This window comes from Henckelia pumila, chromosome 2, assembly GCF_033568475.1.
Source record: "Henckelia pumila isolate YLH828 chromosome 2, ASM3356847v2, whole genome shotgun sequence".
Taxonomy (NCBI): Eukaryota; Viridiplantae; Streptophyta; class Magnoliopsida; order Lamiales; family Gesneriaceae; genus Henckelia; species Henckelia pumila.
The window spans coordinates 189,965,912-189,982,871 of NC_133121.1; the positions used below are offsets into that span (position 1 = coordinate 189,965,912).

At 33.4% G+C, this 16,960-nt stretch overlaps 1 protein-coding gene across 1 annotated transcript in view; it reads left to right on the forward strand.

The window, feature by feature from the left end:
- LOC140881122 (nuclear pore complex protein NUP155) overlaps positions 1-15,384 on the forward strand; it is a 31,981-nt gene extending 16,597 nt beyond the window's left edge. The window contains exon 14 of the transcript XR_012149807.1: positions 15,281-15,384. The gene's annotated coding sequence lies outside the window, so the exon portion shown is untranslated. The remainder of the gene's footprint in view (positions 1-15,280) is intronic.
- Positions 15,385-16,960: the final 1,576 nt, after the last annotated feature.

The following is a 16,960-nucleotide window of genomic DNA, read 5'->3' on the forward strand; positions in this document are numbered from 1 at the left end:
ACACACATACGAGAGATATGCTTTGCAAGATTAGTTGAGTGAGAGTCTTAGCACAAAGACATTAAACATTGTGTTTGTAGTCTTGTCATAAAGACGTAAAACATTATGCGAATTGTGAGGTTGAGACCTACAATCGAGAGTGGCTAGGAGTTCTCGTTTAGGCATTGGATAAATCCTAAATTGGATTGAGTTTGTACAAATGAGTTTGTATAAATCAAAGTCTTCTAGTGGATCCTTCCGAGGTGAAAGAAGGGGTGACGTTGGAGATTGAGCTTCGAACATCCATAAACAAATCCGTATCTATTTATTGCATTTACTTTCTTATTGCCATTGTTTTTAAGATGCATTGTTGAAGCATTTTATGTGTTCTTCATAGACCAAAATATTACACACAAAGTGTTTGATAAAATGCTTCAACCAAACTGTTTTTATTATTTGAACTTGCATTATTTCAAATGACTTTCAAAATGTTTATTTGGTTTTTACGAAGGATTATTTCGAGTGTATTCCGCTTGGTTTGAAAACCAAACTCGATATAATTCATCGGTGCTCGGTTTATTTTTGAACATTTCAAGAACGAGTTATTGTAGCTCTAAAATATTTTTTAGTGTGTATTCACCCCCTCTCTACACACGTATTTCGATCCTAACATATCTTGTGCAAAGATATTTACAACAACAATATTTTTAAATTTTGCTATTTTATAGCGAGATTTTATATTTAATGTATTGTGAGATTTTGATACATTAAATTCTTATATTGAATTTTATGTGTTATAAAAGTTGATACACAAATTTCATTGTGCATGTAGCCTCACTCATTTTGAAATGCATAGATAGACAAATAACCAATGTTCAAAACAATAATTAAATTTTGTTTGATCACAATAAAATATACTTCATATTTTAAAAAAATTAAATCGTATTTCTATCTATATTCTAAATTTTTTAGATGAAATAGTTTATCAATTATAATATCATCTTAGTTTCTGAATATTCAATATCATCTCTATCTAATATCTATAACTTTAAATTGAATATTATCTTATTTGTTTTTTTTAAAATTTTTAAGATATATTTTCTATTTTTGGAAATATATTTGGGCGGGAAAACTCTTTTATTTCTATTTCTGATGACTTTCTTGTTTTTATATATAGATAGACTAGTATTTCACCCGTGCGATGAAAAGAGCTTATTTCGTATATAATTTTATTAAACATTAAATAATACTATAATTTTGGCAATTCAATTAAAATGTATACACAAGCTAACTTAACAGTGACTACTACATCTGACATGGGAAAAAAAAATTACAAATTAAGAAAAACTTCTTTGAATACGACATTTGTCGTTGAATTTTCATGGTTACCATCTGCATCACATATTAAAAGTTTGAGGCTCTTAGGACTTGTAACTCTGGATAAAGAAACGTACAGTTGGTCATGATTGAAAATAGGTTTCTTAAAAAAAAGTCCTACATGAGATAATTATTGTCCTTGACTTTTGTTAATTGTCATTGCATACGAAACAATCAACAAAAATTGTCTTCATTGGAACTTGAAAGGAAGTCTTGGATCAGAAGAAGTTAATGACATTATTGGAATAAGAACTATATGACTAGCATTACTTCCAGTAAGAATATGCCCTTCCAAAATATGGTTCCCAAGTCTCGTTATAATCAATTTAGTTCCATTGTATAATCTAAGAGAATGGTCTATGTTTCGTAACAATATAACCGGAGTTCCAACCTTCAAGTTTAGCTCGTGATTCGGAACTCCAGAACATCTAATTCCATTTAAGAATTCGGGCGTATGGACATCATGCAATAGATCAACATTTTTATCCAAATGGCACGCAAAATCAAAGCTTAAATACAATCTTGCCTCTGAATTGTTTAGCGATGTCATGTATTCATTTATGGATTGAACAACATCAAGAGTCGGCGCTAATATAGCTCTTTGCTGGAAGTATGTTGTATCACTTATCGACTATCGTAGTACCAAAAAACGGATATGTACTCTCCTCTATTGTTGCAATATGATCATTGCAGACTTTCAGCACATTTCATCCGGAATATCAATGTTCACATAACCATCATTTGGTTCTTTAATATTTCCATCTCCTATATTTGCAATCCAATCTGAAAATCTCTTAATTTCATCACCTTCATCACAAGCCAAATTCAGTCGCATATTCTTAGTCAATCTCAAAACTTTTGCAGTGTCTTCATAGATATGAAGAATTAATAGTAGCATGAACAATATACTGTCTACTTTCCTTCGGAATAACATGCAAAATCTGTTGAAAATCACCACCGAATACAATTGTCTTGCCTCCAAATGGGAGTTGAAAGAATTGTCAAAGTATTGTCGCTCATATCAAAGCATTGTCGCTCATATCATCATTTGACACGACTTTGGATGTTTTTGACGTTGGGACCACATCGTCATCCGAACAAATCTACATTTAATTAACTTTATTTTTTTTGTCAAAAAATCATTAATTAAATTATAAATTAATTAATATATGAAAACAATTCTTTAAATACCACCTGGAAGTTTTCTTGTTCAGTATTCTTTGATCTGGAAATAACAATTGATTCCTATATAATAATAAATTTAAAGACATGAGTAAGATCATTGATGTATTGCGAATTAATGATAATAATGTATAGAAAAATTCATCAGTTCTTAGTTTACTTGATTGTCTAGAATGCTTCCACTATATTTTTTAATAATTTCAGTGTCTGTTGTAAGCTTGATGATAGTATATGACCCTCTAAATCCATTATTTTGTCCTGGCTTAACTTGAATTTTGAACATTACTCTTCGATCTACCAAATCTTGTATCTCTTTAGGCATTTTTTCATCATTTGAATCCTATACATTTTGTCAGTTGTCTCAATTTATATTATAAAACTATAATTAAAAAGGAGTTTAAAAAATTGCATATGGCTCTCAAACCTCATTTAGTACCGAAGATCTCATATCTATTGTTGTTTTCCAATAAGCTCAATGCACTCTTTGTCCCATAGCAAGAATGAAATTGTTCGTGTGGTCCATTGCACGAAGTTGTATCTTAAAACTATGAAATGAATTCAGTTTATTATACATCATATTTATCAGTATTAAAAAATTAAACTTATGACAATAGAGTTTTGTAACGAACCTCATTTTTCCATTCGAATCAAAACGATTACATTTTTCACAATAGAGTCTTTCACCAATGGGGGTAAATTTTTTTTGGACAATTTGCACATGACAAATAATACCATTTACCATGTGTTTCAACACTTGTTATTTTAACATTAACCCTGACATGAATTCTTATGAATGAAAGGCAAGCACGATTATAGTGAATCGCACCCTCAATTCGAATACAAAAGAAATCAAATATTTTGTCCCGACTTTTGAAACAAGTAACAAATTTGGATCTCCACCTCTAGTTGAACCCATAACTAGCAACAGAGATTCACGAAAGAAAACAATCAATAATTCAATTAGACCTTCAAAGGAACCTGTCTTTGACAATCCAAATGAAAAATCGATTGACAAACGCCACAAAGTTGAAGAACTTTGATAAGTTTGATTTTGAATAAAACACAAAGCTTCAATAAAATTCTAGAGAGAATTTTATGTATTGAGTAATCAATAATTTGAAAATCTTAATTGTTATTCAATAATGAATGTTTGTTGTATTTATAATACAAGTACAAAATAATAAAAGATATGCGAAATAATTCAAAGTATATCCAAAGATATCAAAGATATCTCCTAAAGTTTCCTAGTAGGAATAAAAGATCTAAAATAAACAAAATAATGCCAAAATATTAAAATTCCCATACACACACACAAACACCTTCGGTGCATGTAAAAGACGTCGGGGCGGGCGCGCTAGGGAGAGGCGCAGGCGCGCCGAAGCTGCGCAGGACACGACGCGGGCGCGCCAAAGTTTCGCAAAACTTCTTCAATTTGGCATCCGGACGCGCGGGCGCGCGATCAGAAAGCGCGGGCGCGCTGTAGGTTCGCTAATCAATGCGCGGGCGCGCGGGCATGCTGTAGCTTCGAGCTTGGTCTTCAATTTCTTTACTTTCTTGACCTCCTTTGAACTTAATAAGATTATAACAACCCCCAAACTGAATATCAAGAAATCCAACGCCCTCTTGTGACTTCAACATCAAGGATTGAAGTGCTTCCTTAAACTTCTGAGCTCGGCCTCTCGTAACTGGTCCTCTTGGAATTTTCAACAGATCCTTAGCCACTCGATCATCACGCGAATCATCCATGATCGCATCATCCTCCCTATCTTGAAAAATTTGTCCTCAAATCTTGATCATCACCTACATCAAATGGAGATAAATCAGAAACATTAAAAGTAGCACTGACATTATGCTCACCTGACAAATCTAATTTGTAAGCATTGTCATTGATCCTTTCCAAGACTTGAAAAGGTCCATCGCCTCTTGGTAACAACTTAGAACGCCGCTTCTCCGGAAAATGCTCCTTCCGCAAATGCAACCAAACCCAATCATCGGGTTCAAACACGACCTTCTTTTTACCTTTGTTTGCTTGCTTTGTGTATTGCAAGTTCTTTTTCTCGATGTTGCTTTCACCTTTTCATGCAGATTTCTCACAAACTCAGCCTTTTTCTTTCCATCCATGTTAACTCTTTCACTCATAGACAAAGACATTAAATCCAACGAGGTTAAATGATTAAAACCATGCACAATTTCAAATGGTGAAAAATTTGTAGTAGAATGCACACTACGATTATATGCAAACTCAACAAATGGCAAACATTCTTCCTAACTCTTCAAATTCTTTTTAATTATAGCACGCAACAAAGTTCCTAACGTCCTATTAACAACCTCAGTTGACCATCCGTTTGAGGATGACAAGTAGTCGAAAACAGTAGTTTAGTACCAAATTTGCACCATAATGTTTTCCAAAAGTAGCTCAAGAAACGAGTATCTCTATCAGACACAATACTCCTAGGCATACCATGCAATCTAACAATATCATTAAAGAACAAGTCCGCAACATGATATGCATCATCAGATTTATGACAAGAAATGAAATGAGTCATCTTAAAAAATCTATCAACCACCACAAACACAGAATCCCTCCCCTTCTTAGACCTTGGTAATCCTAAAACAAAATCCATAGAAATGTCTACCCATGGTTCACTAGGAACGGGAAGTGGAGTATACAATCCATGTGGTTGTGTCTTAGACTTAGCTTTCCTACAAGTCACACACCTTTCACAAAGATTCTCAACATCATGCTTCATATGTGGCCAATAAAAATGTTCATGCAAAGTATCATAAGTTTTAGCCACACCAAAATGTCCCATTAAACCACCCCCATGTGATTCCCTAACAAGTAACTCACGAATGGACGATTTAGGCACACACAACTTATCTTCCTTAAACAAATATCCATCATGCACGAAAAATTTATCTTTTGAACCATACAAACATGACGCATAAACCTCACCAAAATCAAGATCACTAGCATACAACTCCTTCACATACTCAAATTCCAAAAACTTAGAATCTAGAGTAGATAGAAGTACATACATTCATGATAGAGCGTCTGCTACCACGTTTTCCTTCCCTTGCTTGTACTTGATAATGTAGGAAAAAGTTTCTACAAACGCCAACCACTTGGCATGTCTCTTGTTCAGCTTTTGTTGTCTTTTGAGATGCTTCAAAGACTCATGATCCGTATGAATCACAAATTCTTTTGGCCTCAAATAATGCTGCCATGTTTCAAGCACACGAACCAAGACATAGAATTTCTTGTCGTATGTAGGATAATTCAATGCTGCTCCACTTAGCTTCTCACTGAAGTATGCAATTGGTTGTCTTCCTTGCATCAAAACACCTCCAATCCCTACACCTGACGCATCACATTCAATTTCAAATGTATTAGAAAAATCAGGCAATACAAGTAAAGGAGCATTAATTAATTTTTGCTTAATAATATCAAAAGATTTCTCTTGCTCCTCGCCCCAATGGAATGTAACGTTCTTCTTGATCACCGCAGTCATAGGAGCCGCCAAAGTGCTGAAATCCTTCACAAATCTCCTATAGAAACTTGCAAGACCATGAAAACTTCGAACTTGACCAATAGAAGTAGGCGTTGGCCAATCTCGAATTGCACTTACCTTGTCCTCATCAACTTTGACACCTTGTGCACTCACAATAAAGCCAAGAAACACAAGTTATTTTGTACAAACACACATTTTTTCAAATTAGCATACAAATATTCAGCTTTTAGTGTGATTAGCACAATTCTCAAATGTTCAACATGCTCATTCAAACTTTTGCTATATACCAAAATATCAACAAAGTAAACCACAACAAATTTTCCAATATAAGCACACAAAACATGATTCATCAATCTCAAAAAAGTACTAGGTGCATTAGTTAACCCAAATGGCATAACCAACCACTCATACAACCCATACTTAGTTTTGAAAGCAGTTTTTCACTCATCACCTTTTCTCATTCTAATTTGATGATAACCACTTTTAAGATCAATTTTACTAAAAATACTAGAACCATGCAATTCATCCAACATATCATCTAGCCTAGGAATAGGATGCCTATACTTGATGGTAATGTTATTAATGGCTCTACAATCTACACACATTCTCCATGAACCGTCTTTCTTAGGGACCAACAAAACAGGTACAACACAAGGAGACATAGACTCACGCACAAATCCCTTATCGAGAAGTTCACTTACCTGACTTTGTAGCTCTTTCGTTTCCTCCGGGTTACTCCTATAAGATGGACGATTCGGCAATGCACTTCCGGGCACAAGATCAATTTGATGTTCAATTCCCCTCAAAGGTGGTAATCCTTGAGGTAGATCCTCCGAAAATAATTCTTCAAATTCTTGCAAAAGAGAAATAACACTGCTCGAAAGATTTCCGGCTATATCACTTGTGTTAAGGAGAATCTCCTTATAGAAAATCAACACAAGTGGAGTATGCACATGTAAAATCTCTCGCAACTCAATCTTTTGGGCCATACATATTTTTTTATCGGCCTCTTTCCGCTCAATTTTTTTTTCATCTTTTTTTCTCTCAATATTTTTTTCTAAGGTCATCTCACTTTTTTGTTCACTCTTTTTTTCGGCCTCTTATTTATTTTTCTTTTTCAAATGGTCCTCCAACACTTGCTTTGGAGTCATAATTAACAATACAATAGGCTCATTTTTCAAGGTAAAAGAATAACGATTTTTAAAACCGTCATGTATCACCTTTCTATCAAATTGCCACGGCCTACCCAACAAAATATGACAAGCTTGCATAGGCACCACATCACACAACACTTCATCTACATATTTACCAATGGAAAACGGTACCACCACTCGCTTATGCACTCTCACCTCCGAGCTATCATTAAACCATTGCAATTTATATGGTTGAGGATGCTTTATAGTAGGCAAACTCAACTTTTCCACAAGCTCATAACTTGTTACATTAGTGCAACTACCACCACCAATAATAACACTACACACTTTGTTGTTCACAAAGCATCTAGTATGGAATAAATTTTCCCTTTGATTTTCGTCCTCCTCCTTTTGTTGCACATTCAACACTCTCCTAGTCACTAACAACTCTCCAACCACCGCATCATATCTCTCATCATCGGGATCCTCCAACGCAGGCATACCATCATAATTTTCCTCCTCACTCTCCGACTCAATCTCACCACCAGCAATCATAATCATAATTTTTTATTAGGATACTGACTGGCAATATGACCAACACCTTGACATCTAAAGCATTTAATATCTCTAGAACGATTAATAGGAGTTTCAGATTTACCTTGCAATCCTTGCTTTGGTGTTTCCTGCTTGGTGTCGAATTTTGGTTTGGTCATTGGCTTGATATCCTCTCGTTTAGCAACGTTTGGACGCCAAGGAGTAGAAGCACCTCCAACAGTAGAATTTCGACCCATGCCCCTTCTTTTGAGCTGTTGTTCCACCTTCATGGCAATTTGCACCATTTTCTCAAGATCCATGCAATGTCTAATCTCTACTTGGTCTTGAATCTCCCTATTCAAACCACATAAGAAACGTGTCATAGTTGCTTCACGATCCTCTTCAATATTAGCCCGGATCATAGTAACTTCCAACTCTTTGAAATAATCTTCAACACTCTTTGGACCTTGCTTCAAGTTTTGTAGCCGCCTAAACATGTCACGATAGTAATAATTTGGCACAAAGATCTTCCGCAAAATTTGCTTAATCTTCTCCCATGTCTCAATAGGACGCTCTCGATTCCTCCTCATAGAAATAACAAACTGATCCCACCAAATAAGAGCATAATCCACAAACTCAACAACCGCCAATTTTATTTTTTTCGCATCACTGTAGTTGTGACAATAAAATATGGACTCCACTCTCATCTCCCACTCCAAATAAGCCTCCGGATCAGACTTCTCATGAAACGAAGGAATTTTCATCTTAATCCCACTAATATTTCCATCTTCTCGACCCCCTTCAATGTATCTCCCTCTCATCGCCCCCCTTCTATTTCTTTCACCCTCATGAGCCCTCCTATTTCTAACCCAATTTTCACCAAAAATTTCTTCATCCTCACTACCACCAACTTCAAGTTTACTTATTCTCTCATGCATCGTCTCCAATTCAGCCCCCATTGCTTCCATCACCATCTTAGACAAATCATCTATTTGGGTCTTGGAAAATTCTTGGCTGGAAATATCACCTCCTTCTTTATTAGAACTCATTGTACCTGCAAGAAACGGTTAGTAATAAAATTAACTCACGCAAATTCTCACAAATCACTCCAAAAAAATTCACTCAATCACTCTTTCCTTTCCACTCTAAATTTATGTCGAAGGTTTTTTTGCTTTATGATTTTGTATCAAACTCACAAATCCAAAACTTGTAGACGCTTGAAAACTGACTCCCACCGGTTGCACAAAAACAAGAAGGAATTTATGGACTTGAATTTCTGACTTGCACCCAAGGATGAACAAGAGCAAAATAATTAATTGACCACAAGCTATCTTGCTTCAATATATATATATATATATATATATATATATATATATATATATTTGAAGCTTTTTCGGTCCTTCAGTATTTTTTTTGACCGAACTTTCCATTTTTTTTTTCGAGATAACTTGTAGCACAAGACACAAAAAATTGGGCGACAAGGTTGACACAGAAACGACTTAGAAATTTGAAATAGAATAGACTCAGATGAAGAACGAAAGATGAAGACGAAGAACACGAAGGACATGATGAACGAAAAGATATGAAGGTAAGATACTTACTTGATTCAAAAACCTTTGCTTTGATACCAACTGATATGAATTCTTATGAATGAAAGGCAAGAACGATTATAGCGAATCGCACCCTCAATTCGAATACAAAAGAAATCAAATATTTTGTCCCAACTTTTGAAACAAGTAACAAATTTGGATCTCCACCTCTAGTTGAACCGTAACTAGCAACAGAGATTCACAAAAGAAAACAATCAATAATTCAATTATACCTTCAAAGGAACCTGACTTTGACTCCCAAATGAAAAATCAATTGATAAAAGCCACAAAGTTGAAGAACTTTGATAAGTTTGATTTTGAATAAAACACAAAGCTTCAATAAAATTCTAGAGAGAATTTTATGTATTGATTAATCAATAATCAGAAAATCTTAATTGTTATTCAATAATGAATGTTTGTTGTATTTATAATACAACTACAAAATAATAAAAGATATCGCGAAATAATTCAAAGTATATCCAAATATATCAAAGATATCTCCTAAAAGTTTTTTAGTAGGAATAAAAGACCCAAAATAAACAAAATAATGCCAAAATATTAAAATTCTCATACACACACACAAACACCTTCGGTGCATTTAAAAGACGTCGGGGCGGGCGCGCTAGGGAGAGGCGCGGGCGCGCCGAAGTTTCGCAAAACTTCTTCAATTTGGCATCCGGACGCGCGGGCGCGCTGTAGGTTCGCTAATCAAGGCGCGGGCGCACTGTAGCTTCGAGCTTGGTCTTCAATTTCTTTACTTTCTTGACCTCCTTTGACCTTAATAAGATTATAACAGCCCCCAAACTGAATATCAAGAAATCCAACGCCCTCTTGTGACTTCAACATCAAGGATTGAAGTGCTTCCTTAAACTTCTGAGTTCGGCCTCTCGTAACTGGTCTTCTTGGCATTTCCAACAGATCCTTAGCCACTCGATCATCACGCGAATCATCCATGATCGCATCAAACACAAAAGCTACCGACCTACAAATCAAAAAATGATGAAAAATAATCATAAGTCAAAAATAACATATAGAAAGATTAACATTATATTTAATCTCATAACTATACCTCATTGTTCTCATAAATTTGTTCAATGGCCTTGAAAATTCCTTTCGAAGTTGTAATTTCTTCTAATAAACTATGTTCAATTGTTAGAGAGGTTGTGCTTATAGTGCTGGGGTTGTTGCACTCGGTGCTCAATTTGTACATGCAATAAATTTTATTTTCAAATGGTTACAATTGCTTATCAAACAAAAAACAATTTAATGTCATTACCAATAAATCAATCAATAAAATATATAAAAAAATACCTTCTTCGAAAATCTTTGATTTCATCCAAATCTTTGTTCACCAACATCTAGTGGTGATTTGGTAGGCAGTAGATACACTTATTTCACCTTGAAATATTCTTGACTTACACATTTAAAGAATAATCACAACAGACTCTTCACCATGTTTGTCAAAGTGAGTCATTAAATCATAAACCAAACTTTCCCAAGGTGTACATGTTAATCGATTATTTATGGAGAGTAAATAAAAATGAATTAGCATGAATAACACGTAAGAAGTTGAAAATATTAATATTTACTATGTGTTTTCAATGATGATATTGATGAGTTTTGTAACACGTCCATCTATTTATTTATTTCGCGGATATTCCCTCGTCACTATCTTACCTATCACATCTGAAACACAAAAGAAAAAAAAAACGATTAGATTTAAATTTTTGTTTGATAATATTACGTTAAAAAGTAATTAAACAATAAATAAATTTGACTAACCAAAAAGTATCTTCTCATCCACCATTTTTTGATTTTCAGCTCTCCAAATGATTTGAATTCATACATGTAGGACGAAAATGTTTTTTCAAAAATCTCACAGACGCGAGAATTCTTAACAACAAAAAATTTGTATTTATTTTGTGTTGTTTTGTAAAACATGTGATTTTGAACAATTATAATATCTTTAAGAGCAAACAAATGTCCCTCTTTAACAATTTTTCTAAACTTGTCGATAACCGTATTTGTGATCATCCCATGCATGAATGCGTGAACCCTGTAAAATACGACATGTATACAATTTATATTTGTATTTCTAATGTTTCAGCAAGAAAACAAACAATTATATTGCTAAATTTTACCTCACGGTCATGGAAGACACATTTTATACTGAAAATTTCGTTTTTCTTTGAATCGGGTTCATATAGATGAACTAAACGCGACTTCCTAGCACATAAACTCATGGTTGGAGAAACCCACTGATTGCTCTCAAGATGGGTGTCATTTATCAAAATCTCGGTTGAGCTGAAATATAACGTGAGATGAAAAAAGGAAATCGGTTTGCTTTGATTATTTTCAAAGCAAATGTTTAGCTTTATATTATTCTATATGGATTGATTAGCATATTTAAAAAATTTGATTTAAATATGATCTTCTATGGATTTTTGTTTGTTAAAAATTTAAATTTTAAATATCTTGTTAAAATGAGTTTTCAGATTTTTTTTAAAATGTATTATCTTGGAAGTATTCAAATTACAACGTGAAATGACACTGAAAATCATGCTGATTGTATTTTTTTTTCAAGCAAATATTTAGCTTTATATTAATCTATGGATTGATTACTGAATTTAAAAATTTTAAATTCAACATGATCTTAATTGGAATGGATTTTTGTTTGTTAAAAATTTAAAATTTTAAATATCACGTTAAAATGAGTTTTTTAGATTTTTTTTAAATGTATTATCTTGGAACTTATTGAATTATAACGTGAAATGGATTTTAAAATCATGCTGGTTGTTTTTTTTTAAAGAAAATATTTAGTTTTATATTAATCTATAGATTGATTACTAAATTTTAAAAAAAATAAATTCAACATGATCTTGAAATGGATTGTTGATAGAAAGAAATATTTAATATTTTTATTATCTAGTCAACGGCTGTAAGGTGACAAAAATTTAATTTATTATTTTATCACAATATAATCCTTAAATAAATTTAAAATAATAGATCAAATTTATTCTTATCCAACAACAATTTTTCTACTTCAAAAGCAAAAATATCGGTTATTTATTATCTCATAATAATTTATGTTAATATTTTTTCTATGCAAAATTTATGCAATATTTATATACTTAGTAACCTTTTTTGGGCGGGAAAAATTTTGTTTTCTTATTTTAGCATACTTGTTTTTATATATATATAGATATAGATTTTAAAATTTTTGGATAACATATTTTATCACTTATAATCTAATATTTGTTTTATTTTGAATATTATCTTTACCTAGTTTAAATTAAACAATATCTTTATTTTTATCTATGCAATATTTTTACTAATTTTAGAATAAAATTTAGGCGGAAAAATGCTTGTTTTTCTTTTTTTAGCATACTTTTTTGTTTTTATATATATATATATAGATATAGATATATATATATATAAATATAATTAGAAAATATAAATAAAAAACCAAGAATAATCCAAATAATATTTATATAAAAATTTAAATAACAATAAAAGAACATAAATAATCGGGAACAATGTCGAATTCATCACAAAAAATAAGTAAAAAAATCTAACTAACAATTAAACCTTGTTAATTTTATTCTTAGATTCTCCTAACAAAAAAGAATTCTAGCCAAGAATATAACGTCCCAAAACTCGAGGACATTATTGAACATACATTCTTTAAACATTTCGTGAAAAATTTGCGAAAATAAAAATATTTACTGAAAATGGTTAAAATTCTACCAGCTGTTTACATTCCTACAATTAAGCTTATGTGTTTGACCTAAAAATGTATATCTATATCTAATGATATCAAAATTTTATCTCGGGTTCGGTCTGGTAGAGAGGATCTTCAAATCCTCAACAAACCGGGTCGGGCACGACGGTGTTCTGCACAGACAGAAACTTTGTTAGGGGGTGCCGAAGGTGTTTTCGGCATGACCCCTCCGATGCCTGAGTCAGTGCTCGAAAACAAAGAGTATGACCAAAGTAAGAACAATAGAATATATGTGCGTGAGTGCGTGAGTAAAAGAATTGAATGTGTAAAACCATAAACCATACCTATATTTATAGGGGTTGGAGAGATAAGTTACCTTGTTGAGGTAGAATGTGTGTTAGAGTAGAACTCAACTCAAAGTAAGATCCTAGATCAAGTATAACTCAGTCACCATGGCAATTAGGAGTCTTGAACCAACCTACAAACCGTATCAAATCACAGATTTATTGGATCTTATCCTTATCTGTTAAAGATCTTCAGATATTTCATACGATTGAAGCTTCCAGATGTTGAACCCGGGTCGGGCCTCTATGCCACCCAATTTTGGCTTAACCAAATGGGCTCGGTAACTAAGGCGGTGTACCATGAATCACTCTTGATAGTTGATTGGGCCTTCCCCCCACCCTTAGACCTCTTGTCAGGCCCAGGTCGGGCATTTGCCCTGCCCAGATAGAACTCGGCCCAATGGGCCTTTATGTTTAAGGCTTGATCTTCAAACCATCGCTTTTTACCCTAGCTGGGCTATTCCAGCCTAGGCTCCTCATAAAATAGGGTTTGATGAGCTTCAAAGTACCTTTCCAAGAACATGAATTATTGGGTTTGGGTCGGATCAGACCCATATATTTTTATGGAAATCAATAGTACCTTCCCCTTCTGGTCTAAAAGAAGCATGAAGTTTAGACCATGTAATCTGATCGGAACCCGAGCCCGATATATTATGCCCGTTATGTAATCTATCACAATGTACTTTTTTTGAACGGTCCGGATTTCGATCCTCGTTATGTGTTTTCTCTGGAAGTTCAAGATCTTTCGACGATATGATTTCCGAGATATTACCTTAATGACGTGGCCCGCCCCAACTGCTGATCGGCACTATCATCTAACGGTCAAGATTGACTTGCTCCTTCTATAAATAGGGCGATAAAAATTTTATTTTTTACTTTTACAACATACGTTGTTACTCTGTCGAGCTATCAAGAGCGTTCCTGATAGGCTCATAATATTTATATTTTTAGTATCATATTTCTCGGGTTTTTATCTTTTGCATATGTTATTGGTGCGTTTTTGTCGTGTTTTGTAGTTGGAGGAAGTTTGATGATCTTGGCAAAAATTTGGGCTAAAAAGTTGAATTCTATCACATTTTGAGTTAACAAAAGGAAATTTTTAGAAATTGAGCAAAGTAGAAGAGGTCCTGAAGCAAGGCGTGGCGCGCTGTGTGACTAGGATGTTACTGTCTGGTGGAAATAGAAGATTTCAGAATTTGAGAAGAAAATACCATATTTGAGGAATTATAAATATGGTATTAAATTTATGGAAGATTTTTTAAGAGAAGATTTTTAGATAAATAAAGATAGTTGAAGATTTTTTATTGAAAACAATATCTCCATTATCTTTTAGTTATGTTTTATCTTTTTGTTTTTAATTTTAGACTTTATCTTTTTCCTTTTTTACAAGTTTACACGTTAGTTATGAAATTCGCTTGATTATAAGCTTGGACTTTTGGCCCAGTACTGCTAGCTAGGTTGCTTGTTAGAGATATAAAAGTACTATCCGGGATATCCTGGTTGATTATGCATATTTTATGTGTTGTTTTTATCTGGCATGTTTTATGTGCATATATTATGCCATGACTATTATGCTGCATATATTTTCATGTTGAGCTTGAATCATTGAGATAGCCTGTAGTGGGGTCTCTCAGCCCTTCGTCCTTCAGTGGATGGTTGGACCCGTTTACGGAGTTTGGTCACCTATATCCACAGTTTATTGGTGTGGGAGCCACCTCCTAGTACAAAGACACAAGAGTGCTATATACCATGGTGTCTCTTGAATGAGTAGAGTTTGATTGAGATAGCCCTAGTATCTTGTACATTAGCATTCGCGCACTCATAACATGTGTATACTCATACTTTGTTTTTAGCGCTTTTATTGCTCACGTCATTGGTTTTGTCTTGGACACTTCATTCCACGAGACAGGACTTAGGTTGGACAGATCCAATAAGAGTGGTCGTTGAGGTGGTGATTGCAGCTTTCCGAGTAGTGGCGTTGTCTTGTTTCAGTTTGGACTCTAGTACTATATTATTTACAATCTTTTCGATTGGATTGTAATAATTTAAGTTTCCGTTTTTTTATCTGATTACTCTTATCTTAACTTAACTACAAGTTAGTATTGTCTAGTAGGTGATATGGGATGGGTTACTACAAAAATGATTAAATTTTTTCAGCACAATTTATCATATTGTAATCTGATCACTAATGATCTTTTTGTGCTTAAAATTTATTTTTAGATATAATCGAGAAATGACAGTAAGAAAACTATTCAAAATTGTAATGAGTATACTAGGAGTTTTAGTTAGGCATTAATAAGTCCTACTGAATAGGGTTTTTACAATATCAGTTAACTAACAAATGTATATGCAGAATTACTTCAACTGATAGATTAGAACAATATATGTAATGGCTAGAAAGAAAGGTCGATTGAAAATAAGTATGCAAGAGATTTTTTCTGGATGTTTGGAGATTTAAAAACTCATACGTCACCCCTTCTTTCAAGGTTGGAAGGATATCACTAGAAGACTTTGAATCTTACAACAAATTATAAAACCCAAATAAAAATTTGGACTTAACACTGCCAAAATGAAAACTACTAGTATCTTAATTGAATAGATATAGTACACAATTGATTTGAATTACAATTATTTAAACCTGAATACTTAGCACAACATGTTCCTCAACGATCGGATACACAACTTGTAAAGTGTTCTTTATATTCTTCAATCAGTTTAGCTTGAGTGCGTTTGAATTTCAATTTAATTGAAAGCTTGTAGATTTCTTGAACATTCTGTAGAGTTGGAGCAGCTTTCTCAACTAATCTTGGTCTTATATTTATAGACAAACTTTTGCAATGGTCACTAACTTCAAAATTGATCCTGCTTCCAAAAATAGTAGACGTTGTTTTGTCTTGTAGTACACGTCAACATTCCCTGACAATCGTAAGAGGTAGTGCGCCTGAATTCTGAGTAGATGTTGATTTGTATGGAAAATATTATCCGAAAATAGCTGGTACAACTGATTGTATTCTGATAATCTGAATATCCTTGTGAGTACTTCAGTCTTGGTTCCTTTTTAGTTTAGCTTATCTAATGTGAAGTTCAGGGAACCTAGTTCAGTCTTAGGAATTTTATCCCGTTTAGAACTCTGTCCAGTTGAGGAATTCCAACCAGTTAAGGAACTTTATCTAGTTAACCCCATTCAGTTGAGAACTTGTCTAGTTAAGTATTATCCAGTTTATATCATGGACCAAGTTAATTTCATTAAGTTGACCTTGAATGGTTCAGTTAAATTTATATTATTTCTCTGCCTTCGTTATTTGTTTAACACGAAAACATATAATTGATTTCCCAATAATTTCTTCCTTTTTGGTGTCTGACAAAATTAAGCAATATCCTTATCTCTGGGCAAAAAGAACTACGATGAATTGATAAACTGAATTGAATAATGATCCAAGATAAAATAATACAAAGTGAAGATAAAATAAGAATTCATTCTCTGGAATGATTGCTTTTGTCTTGATTGATGTCTTTTTGTTCTCTAGGCTTAATCTGGCTTACTTGAATCACTTCACCCATTTTTTTCACTAATACGAGAGGCAGCAAT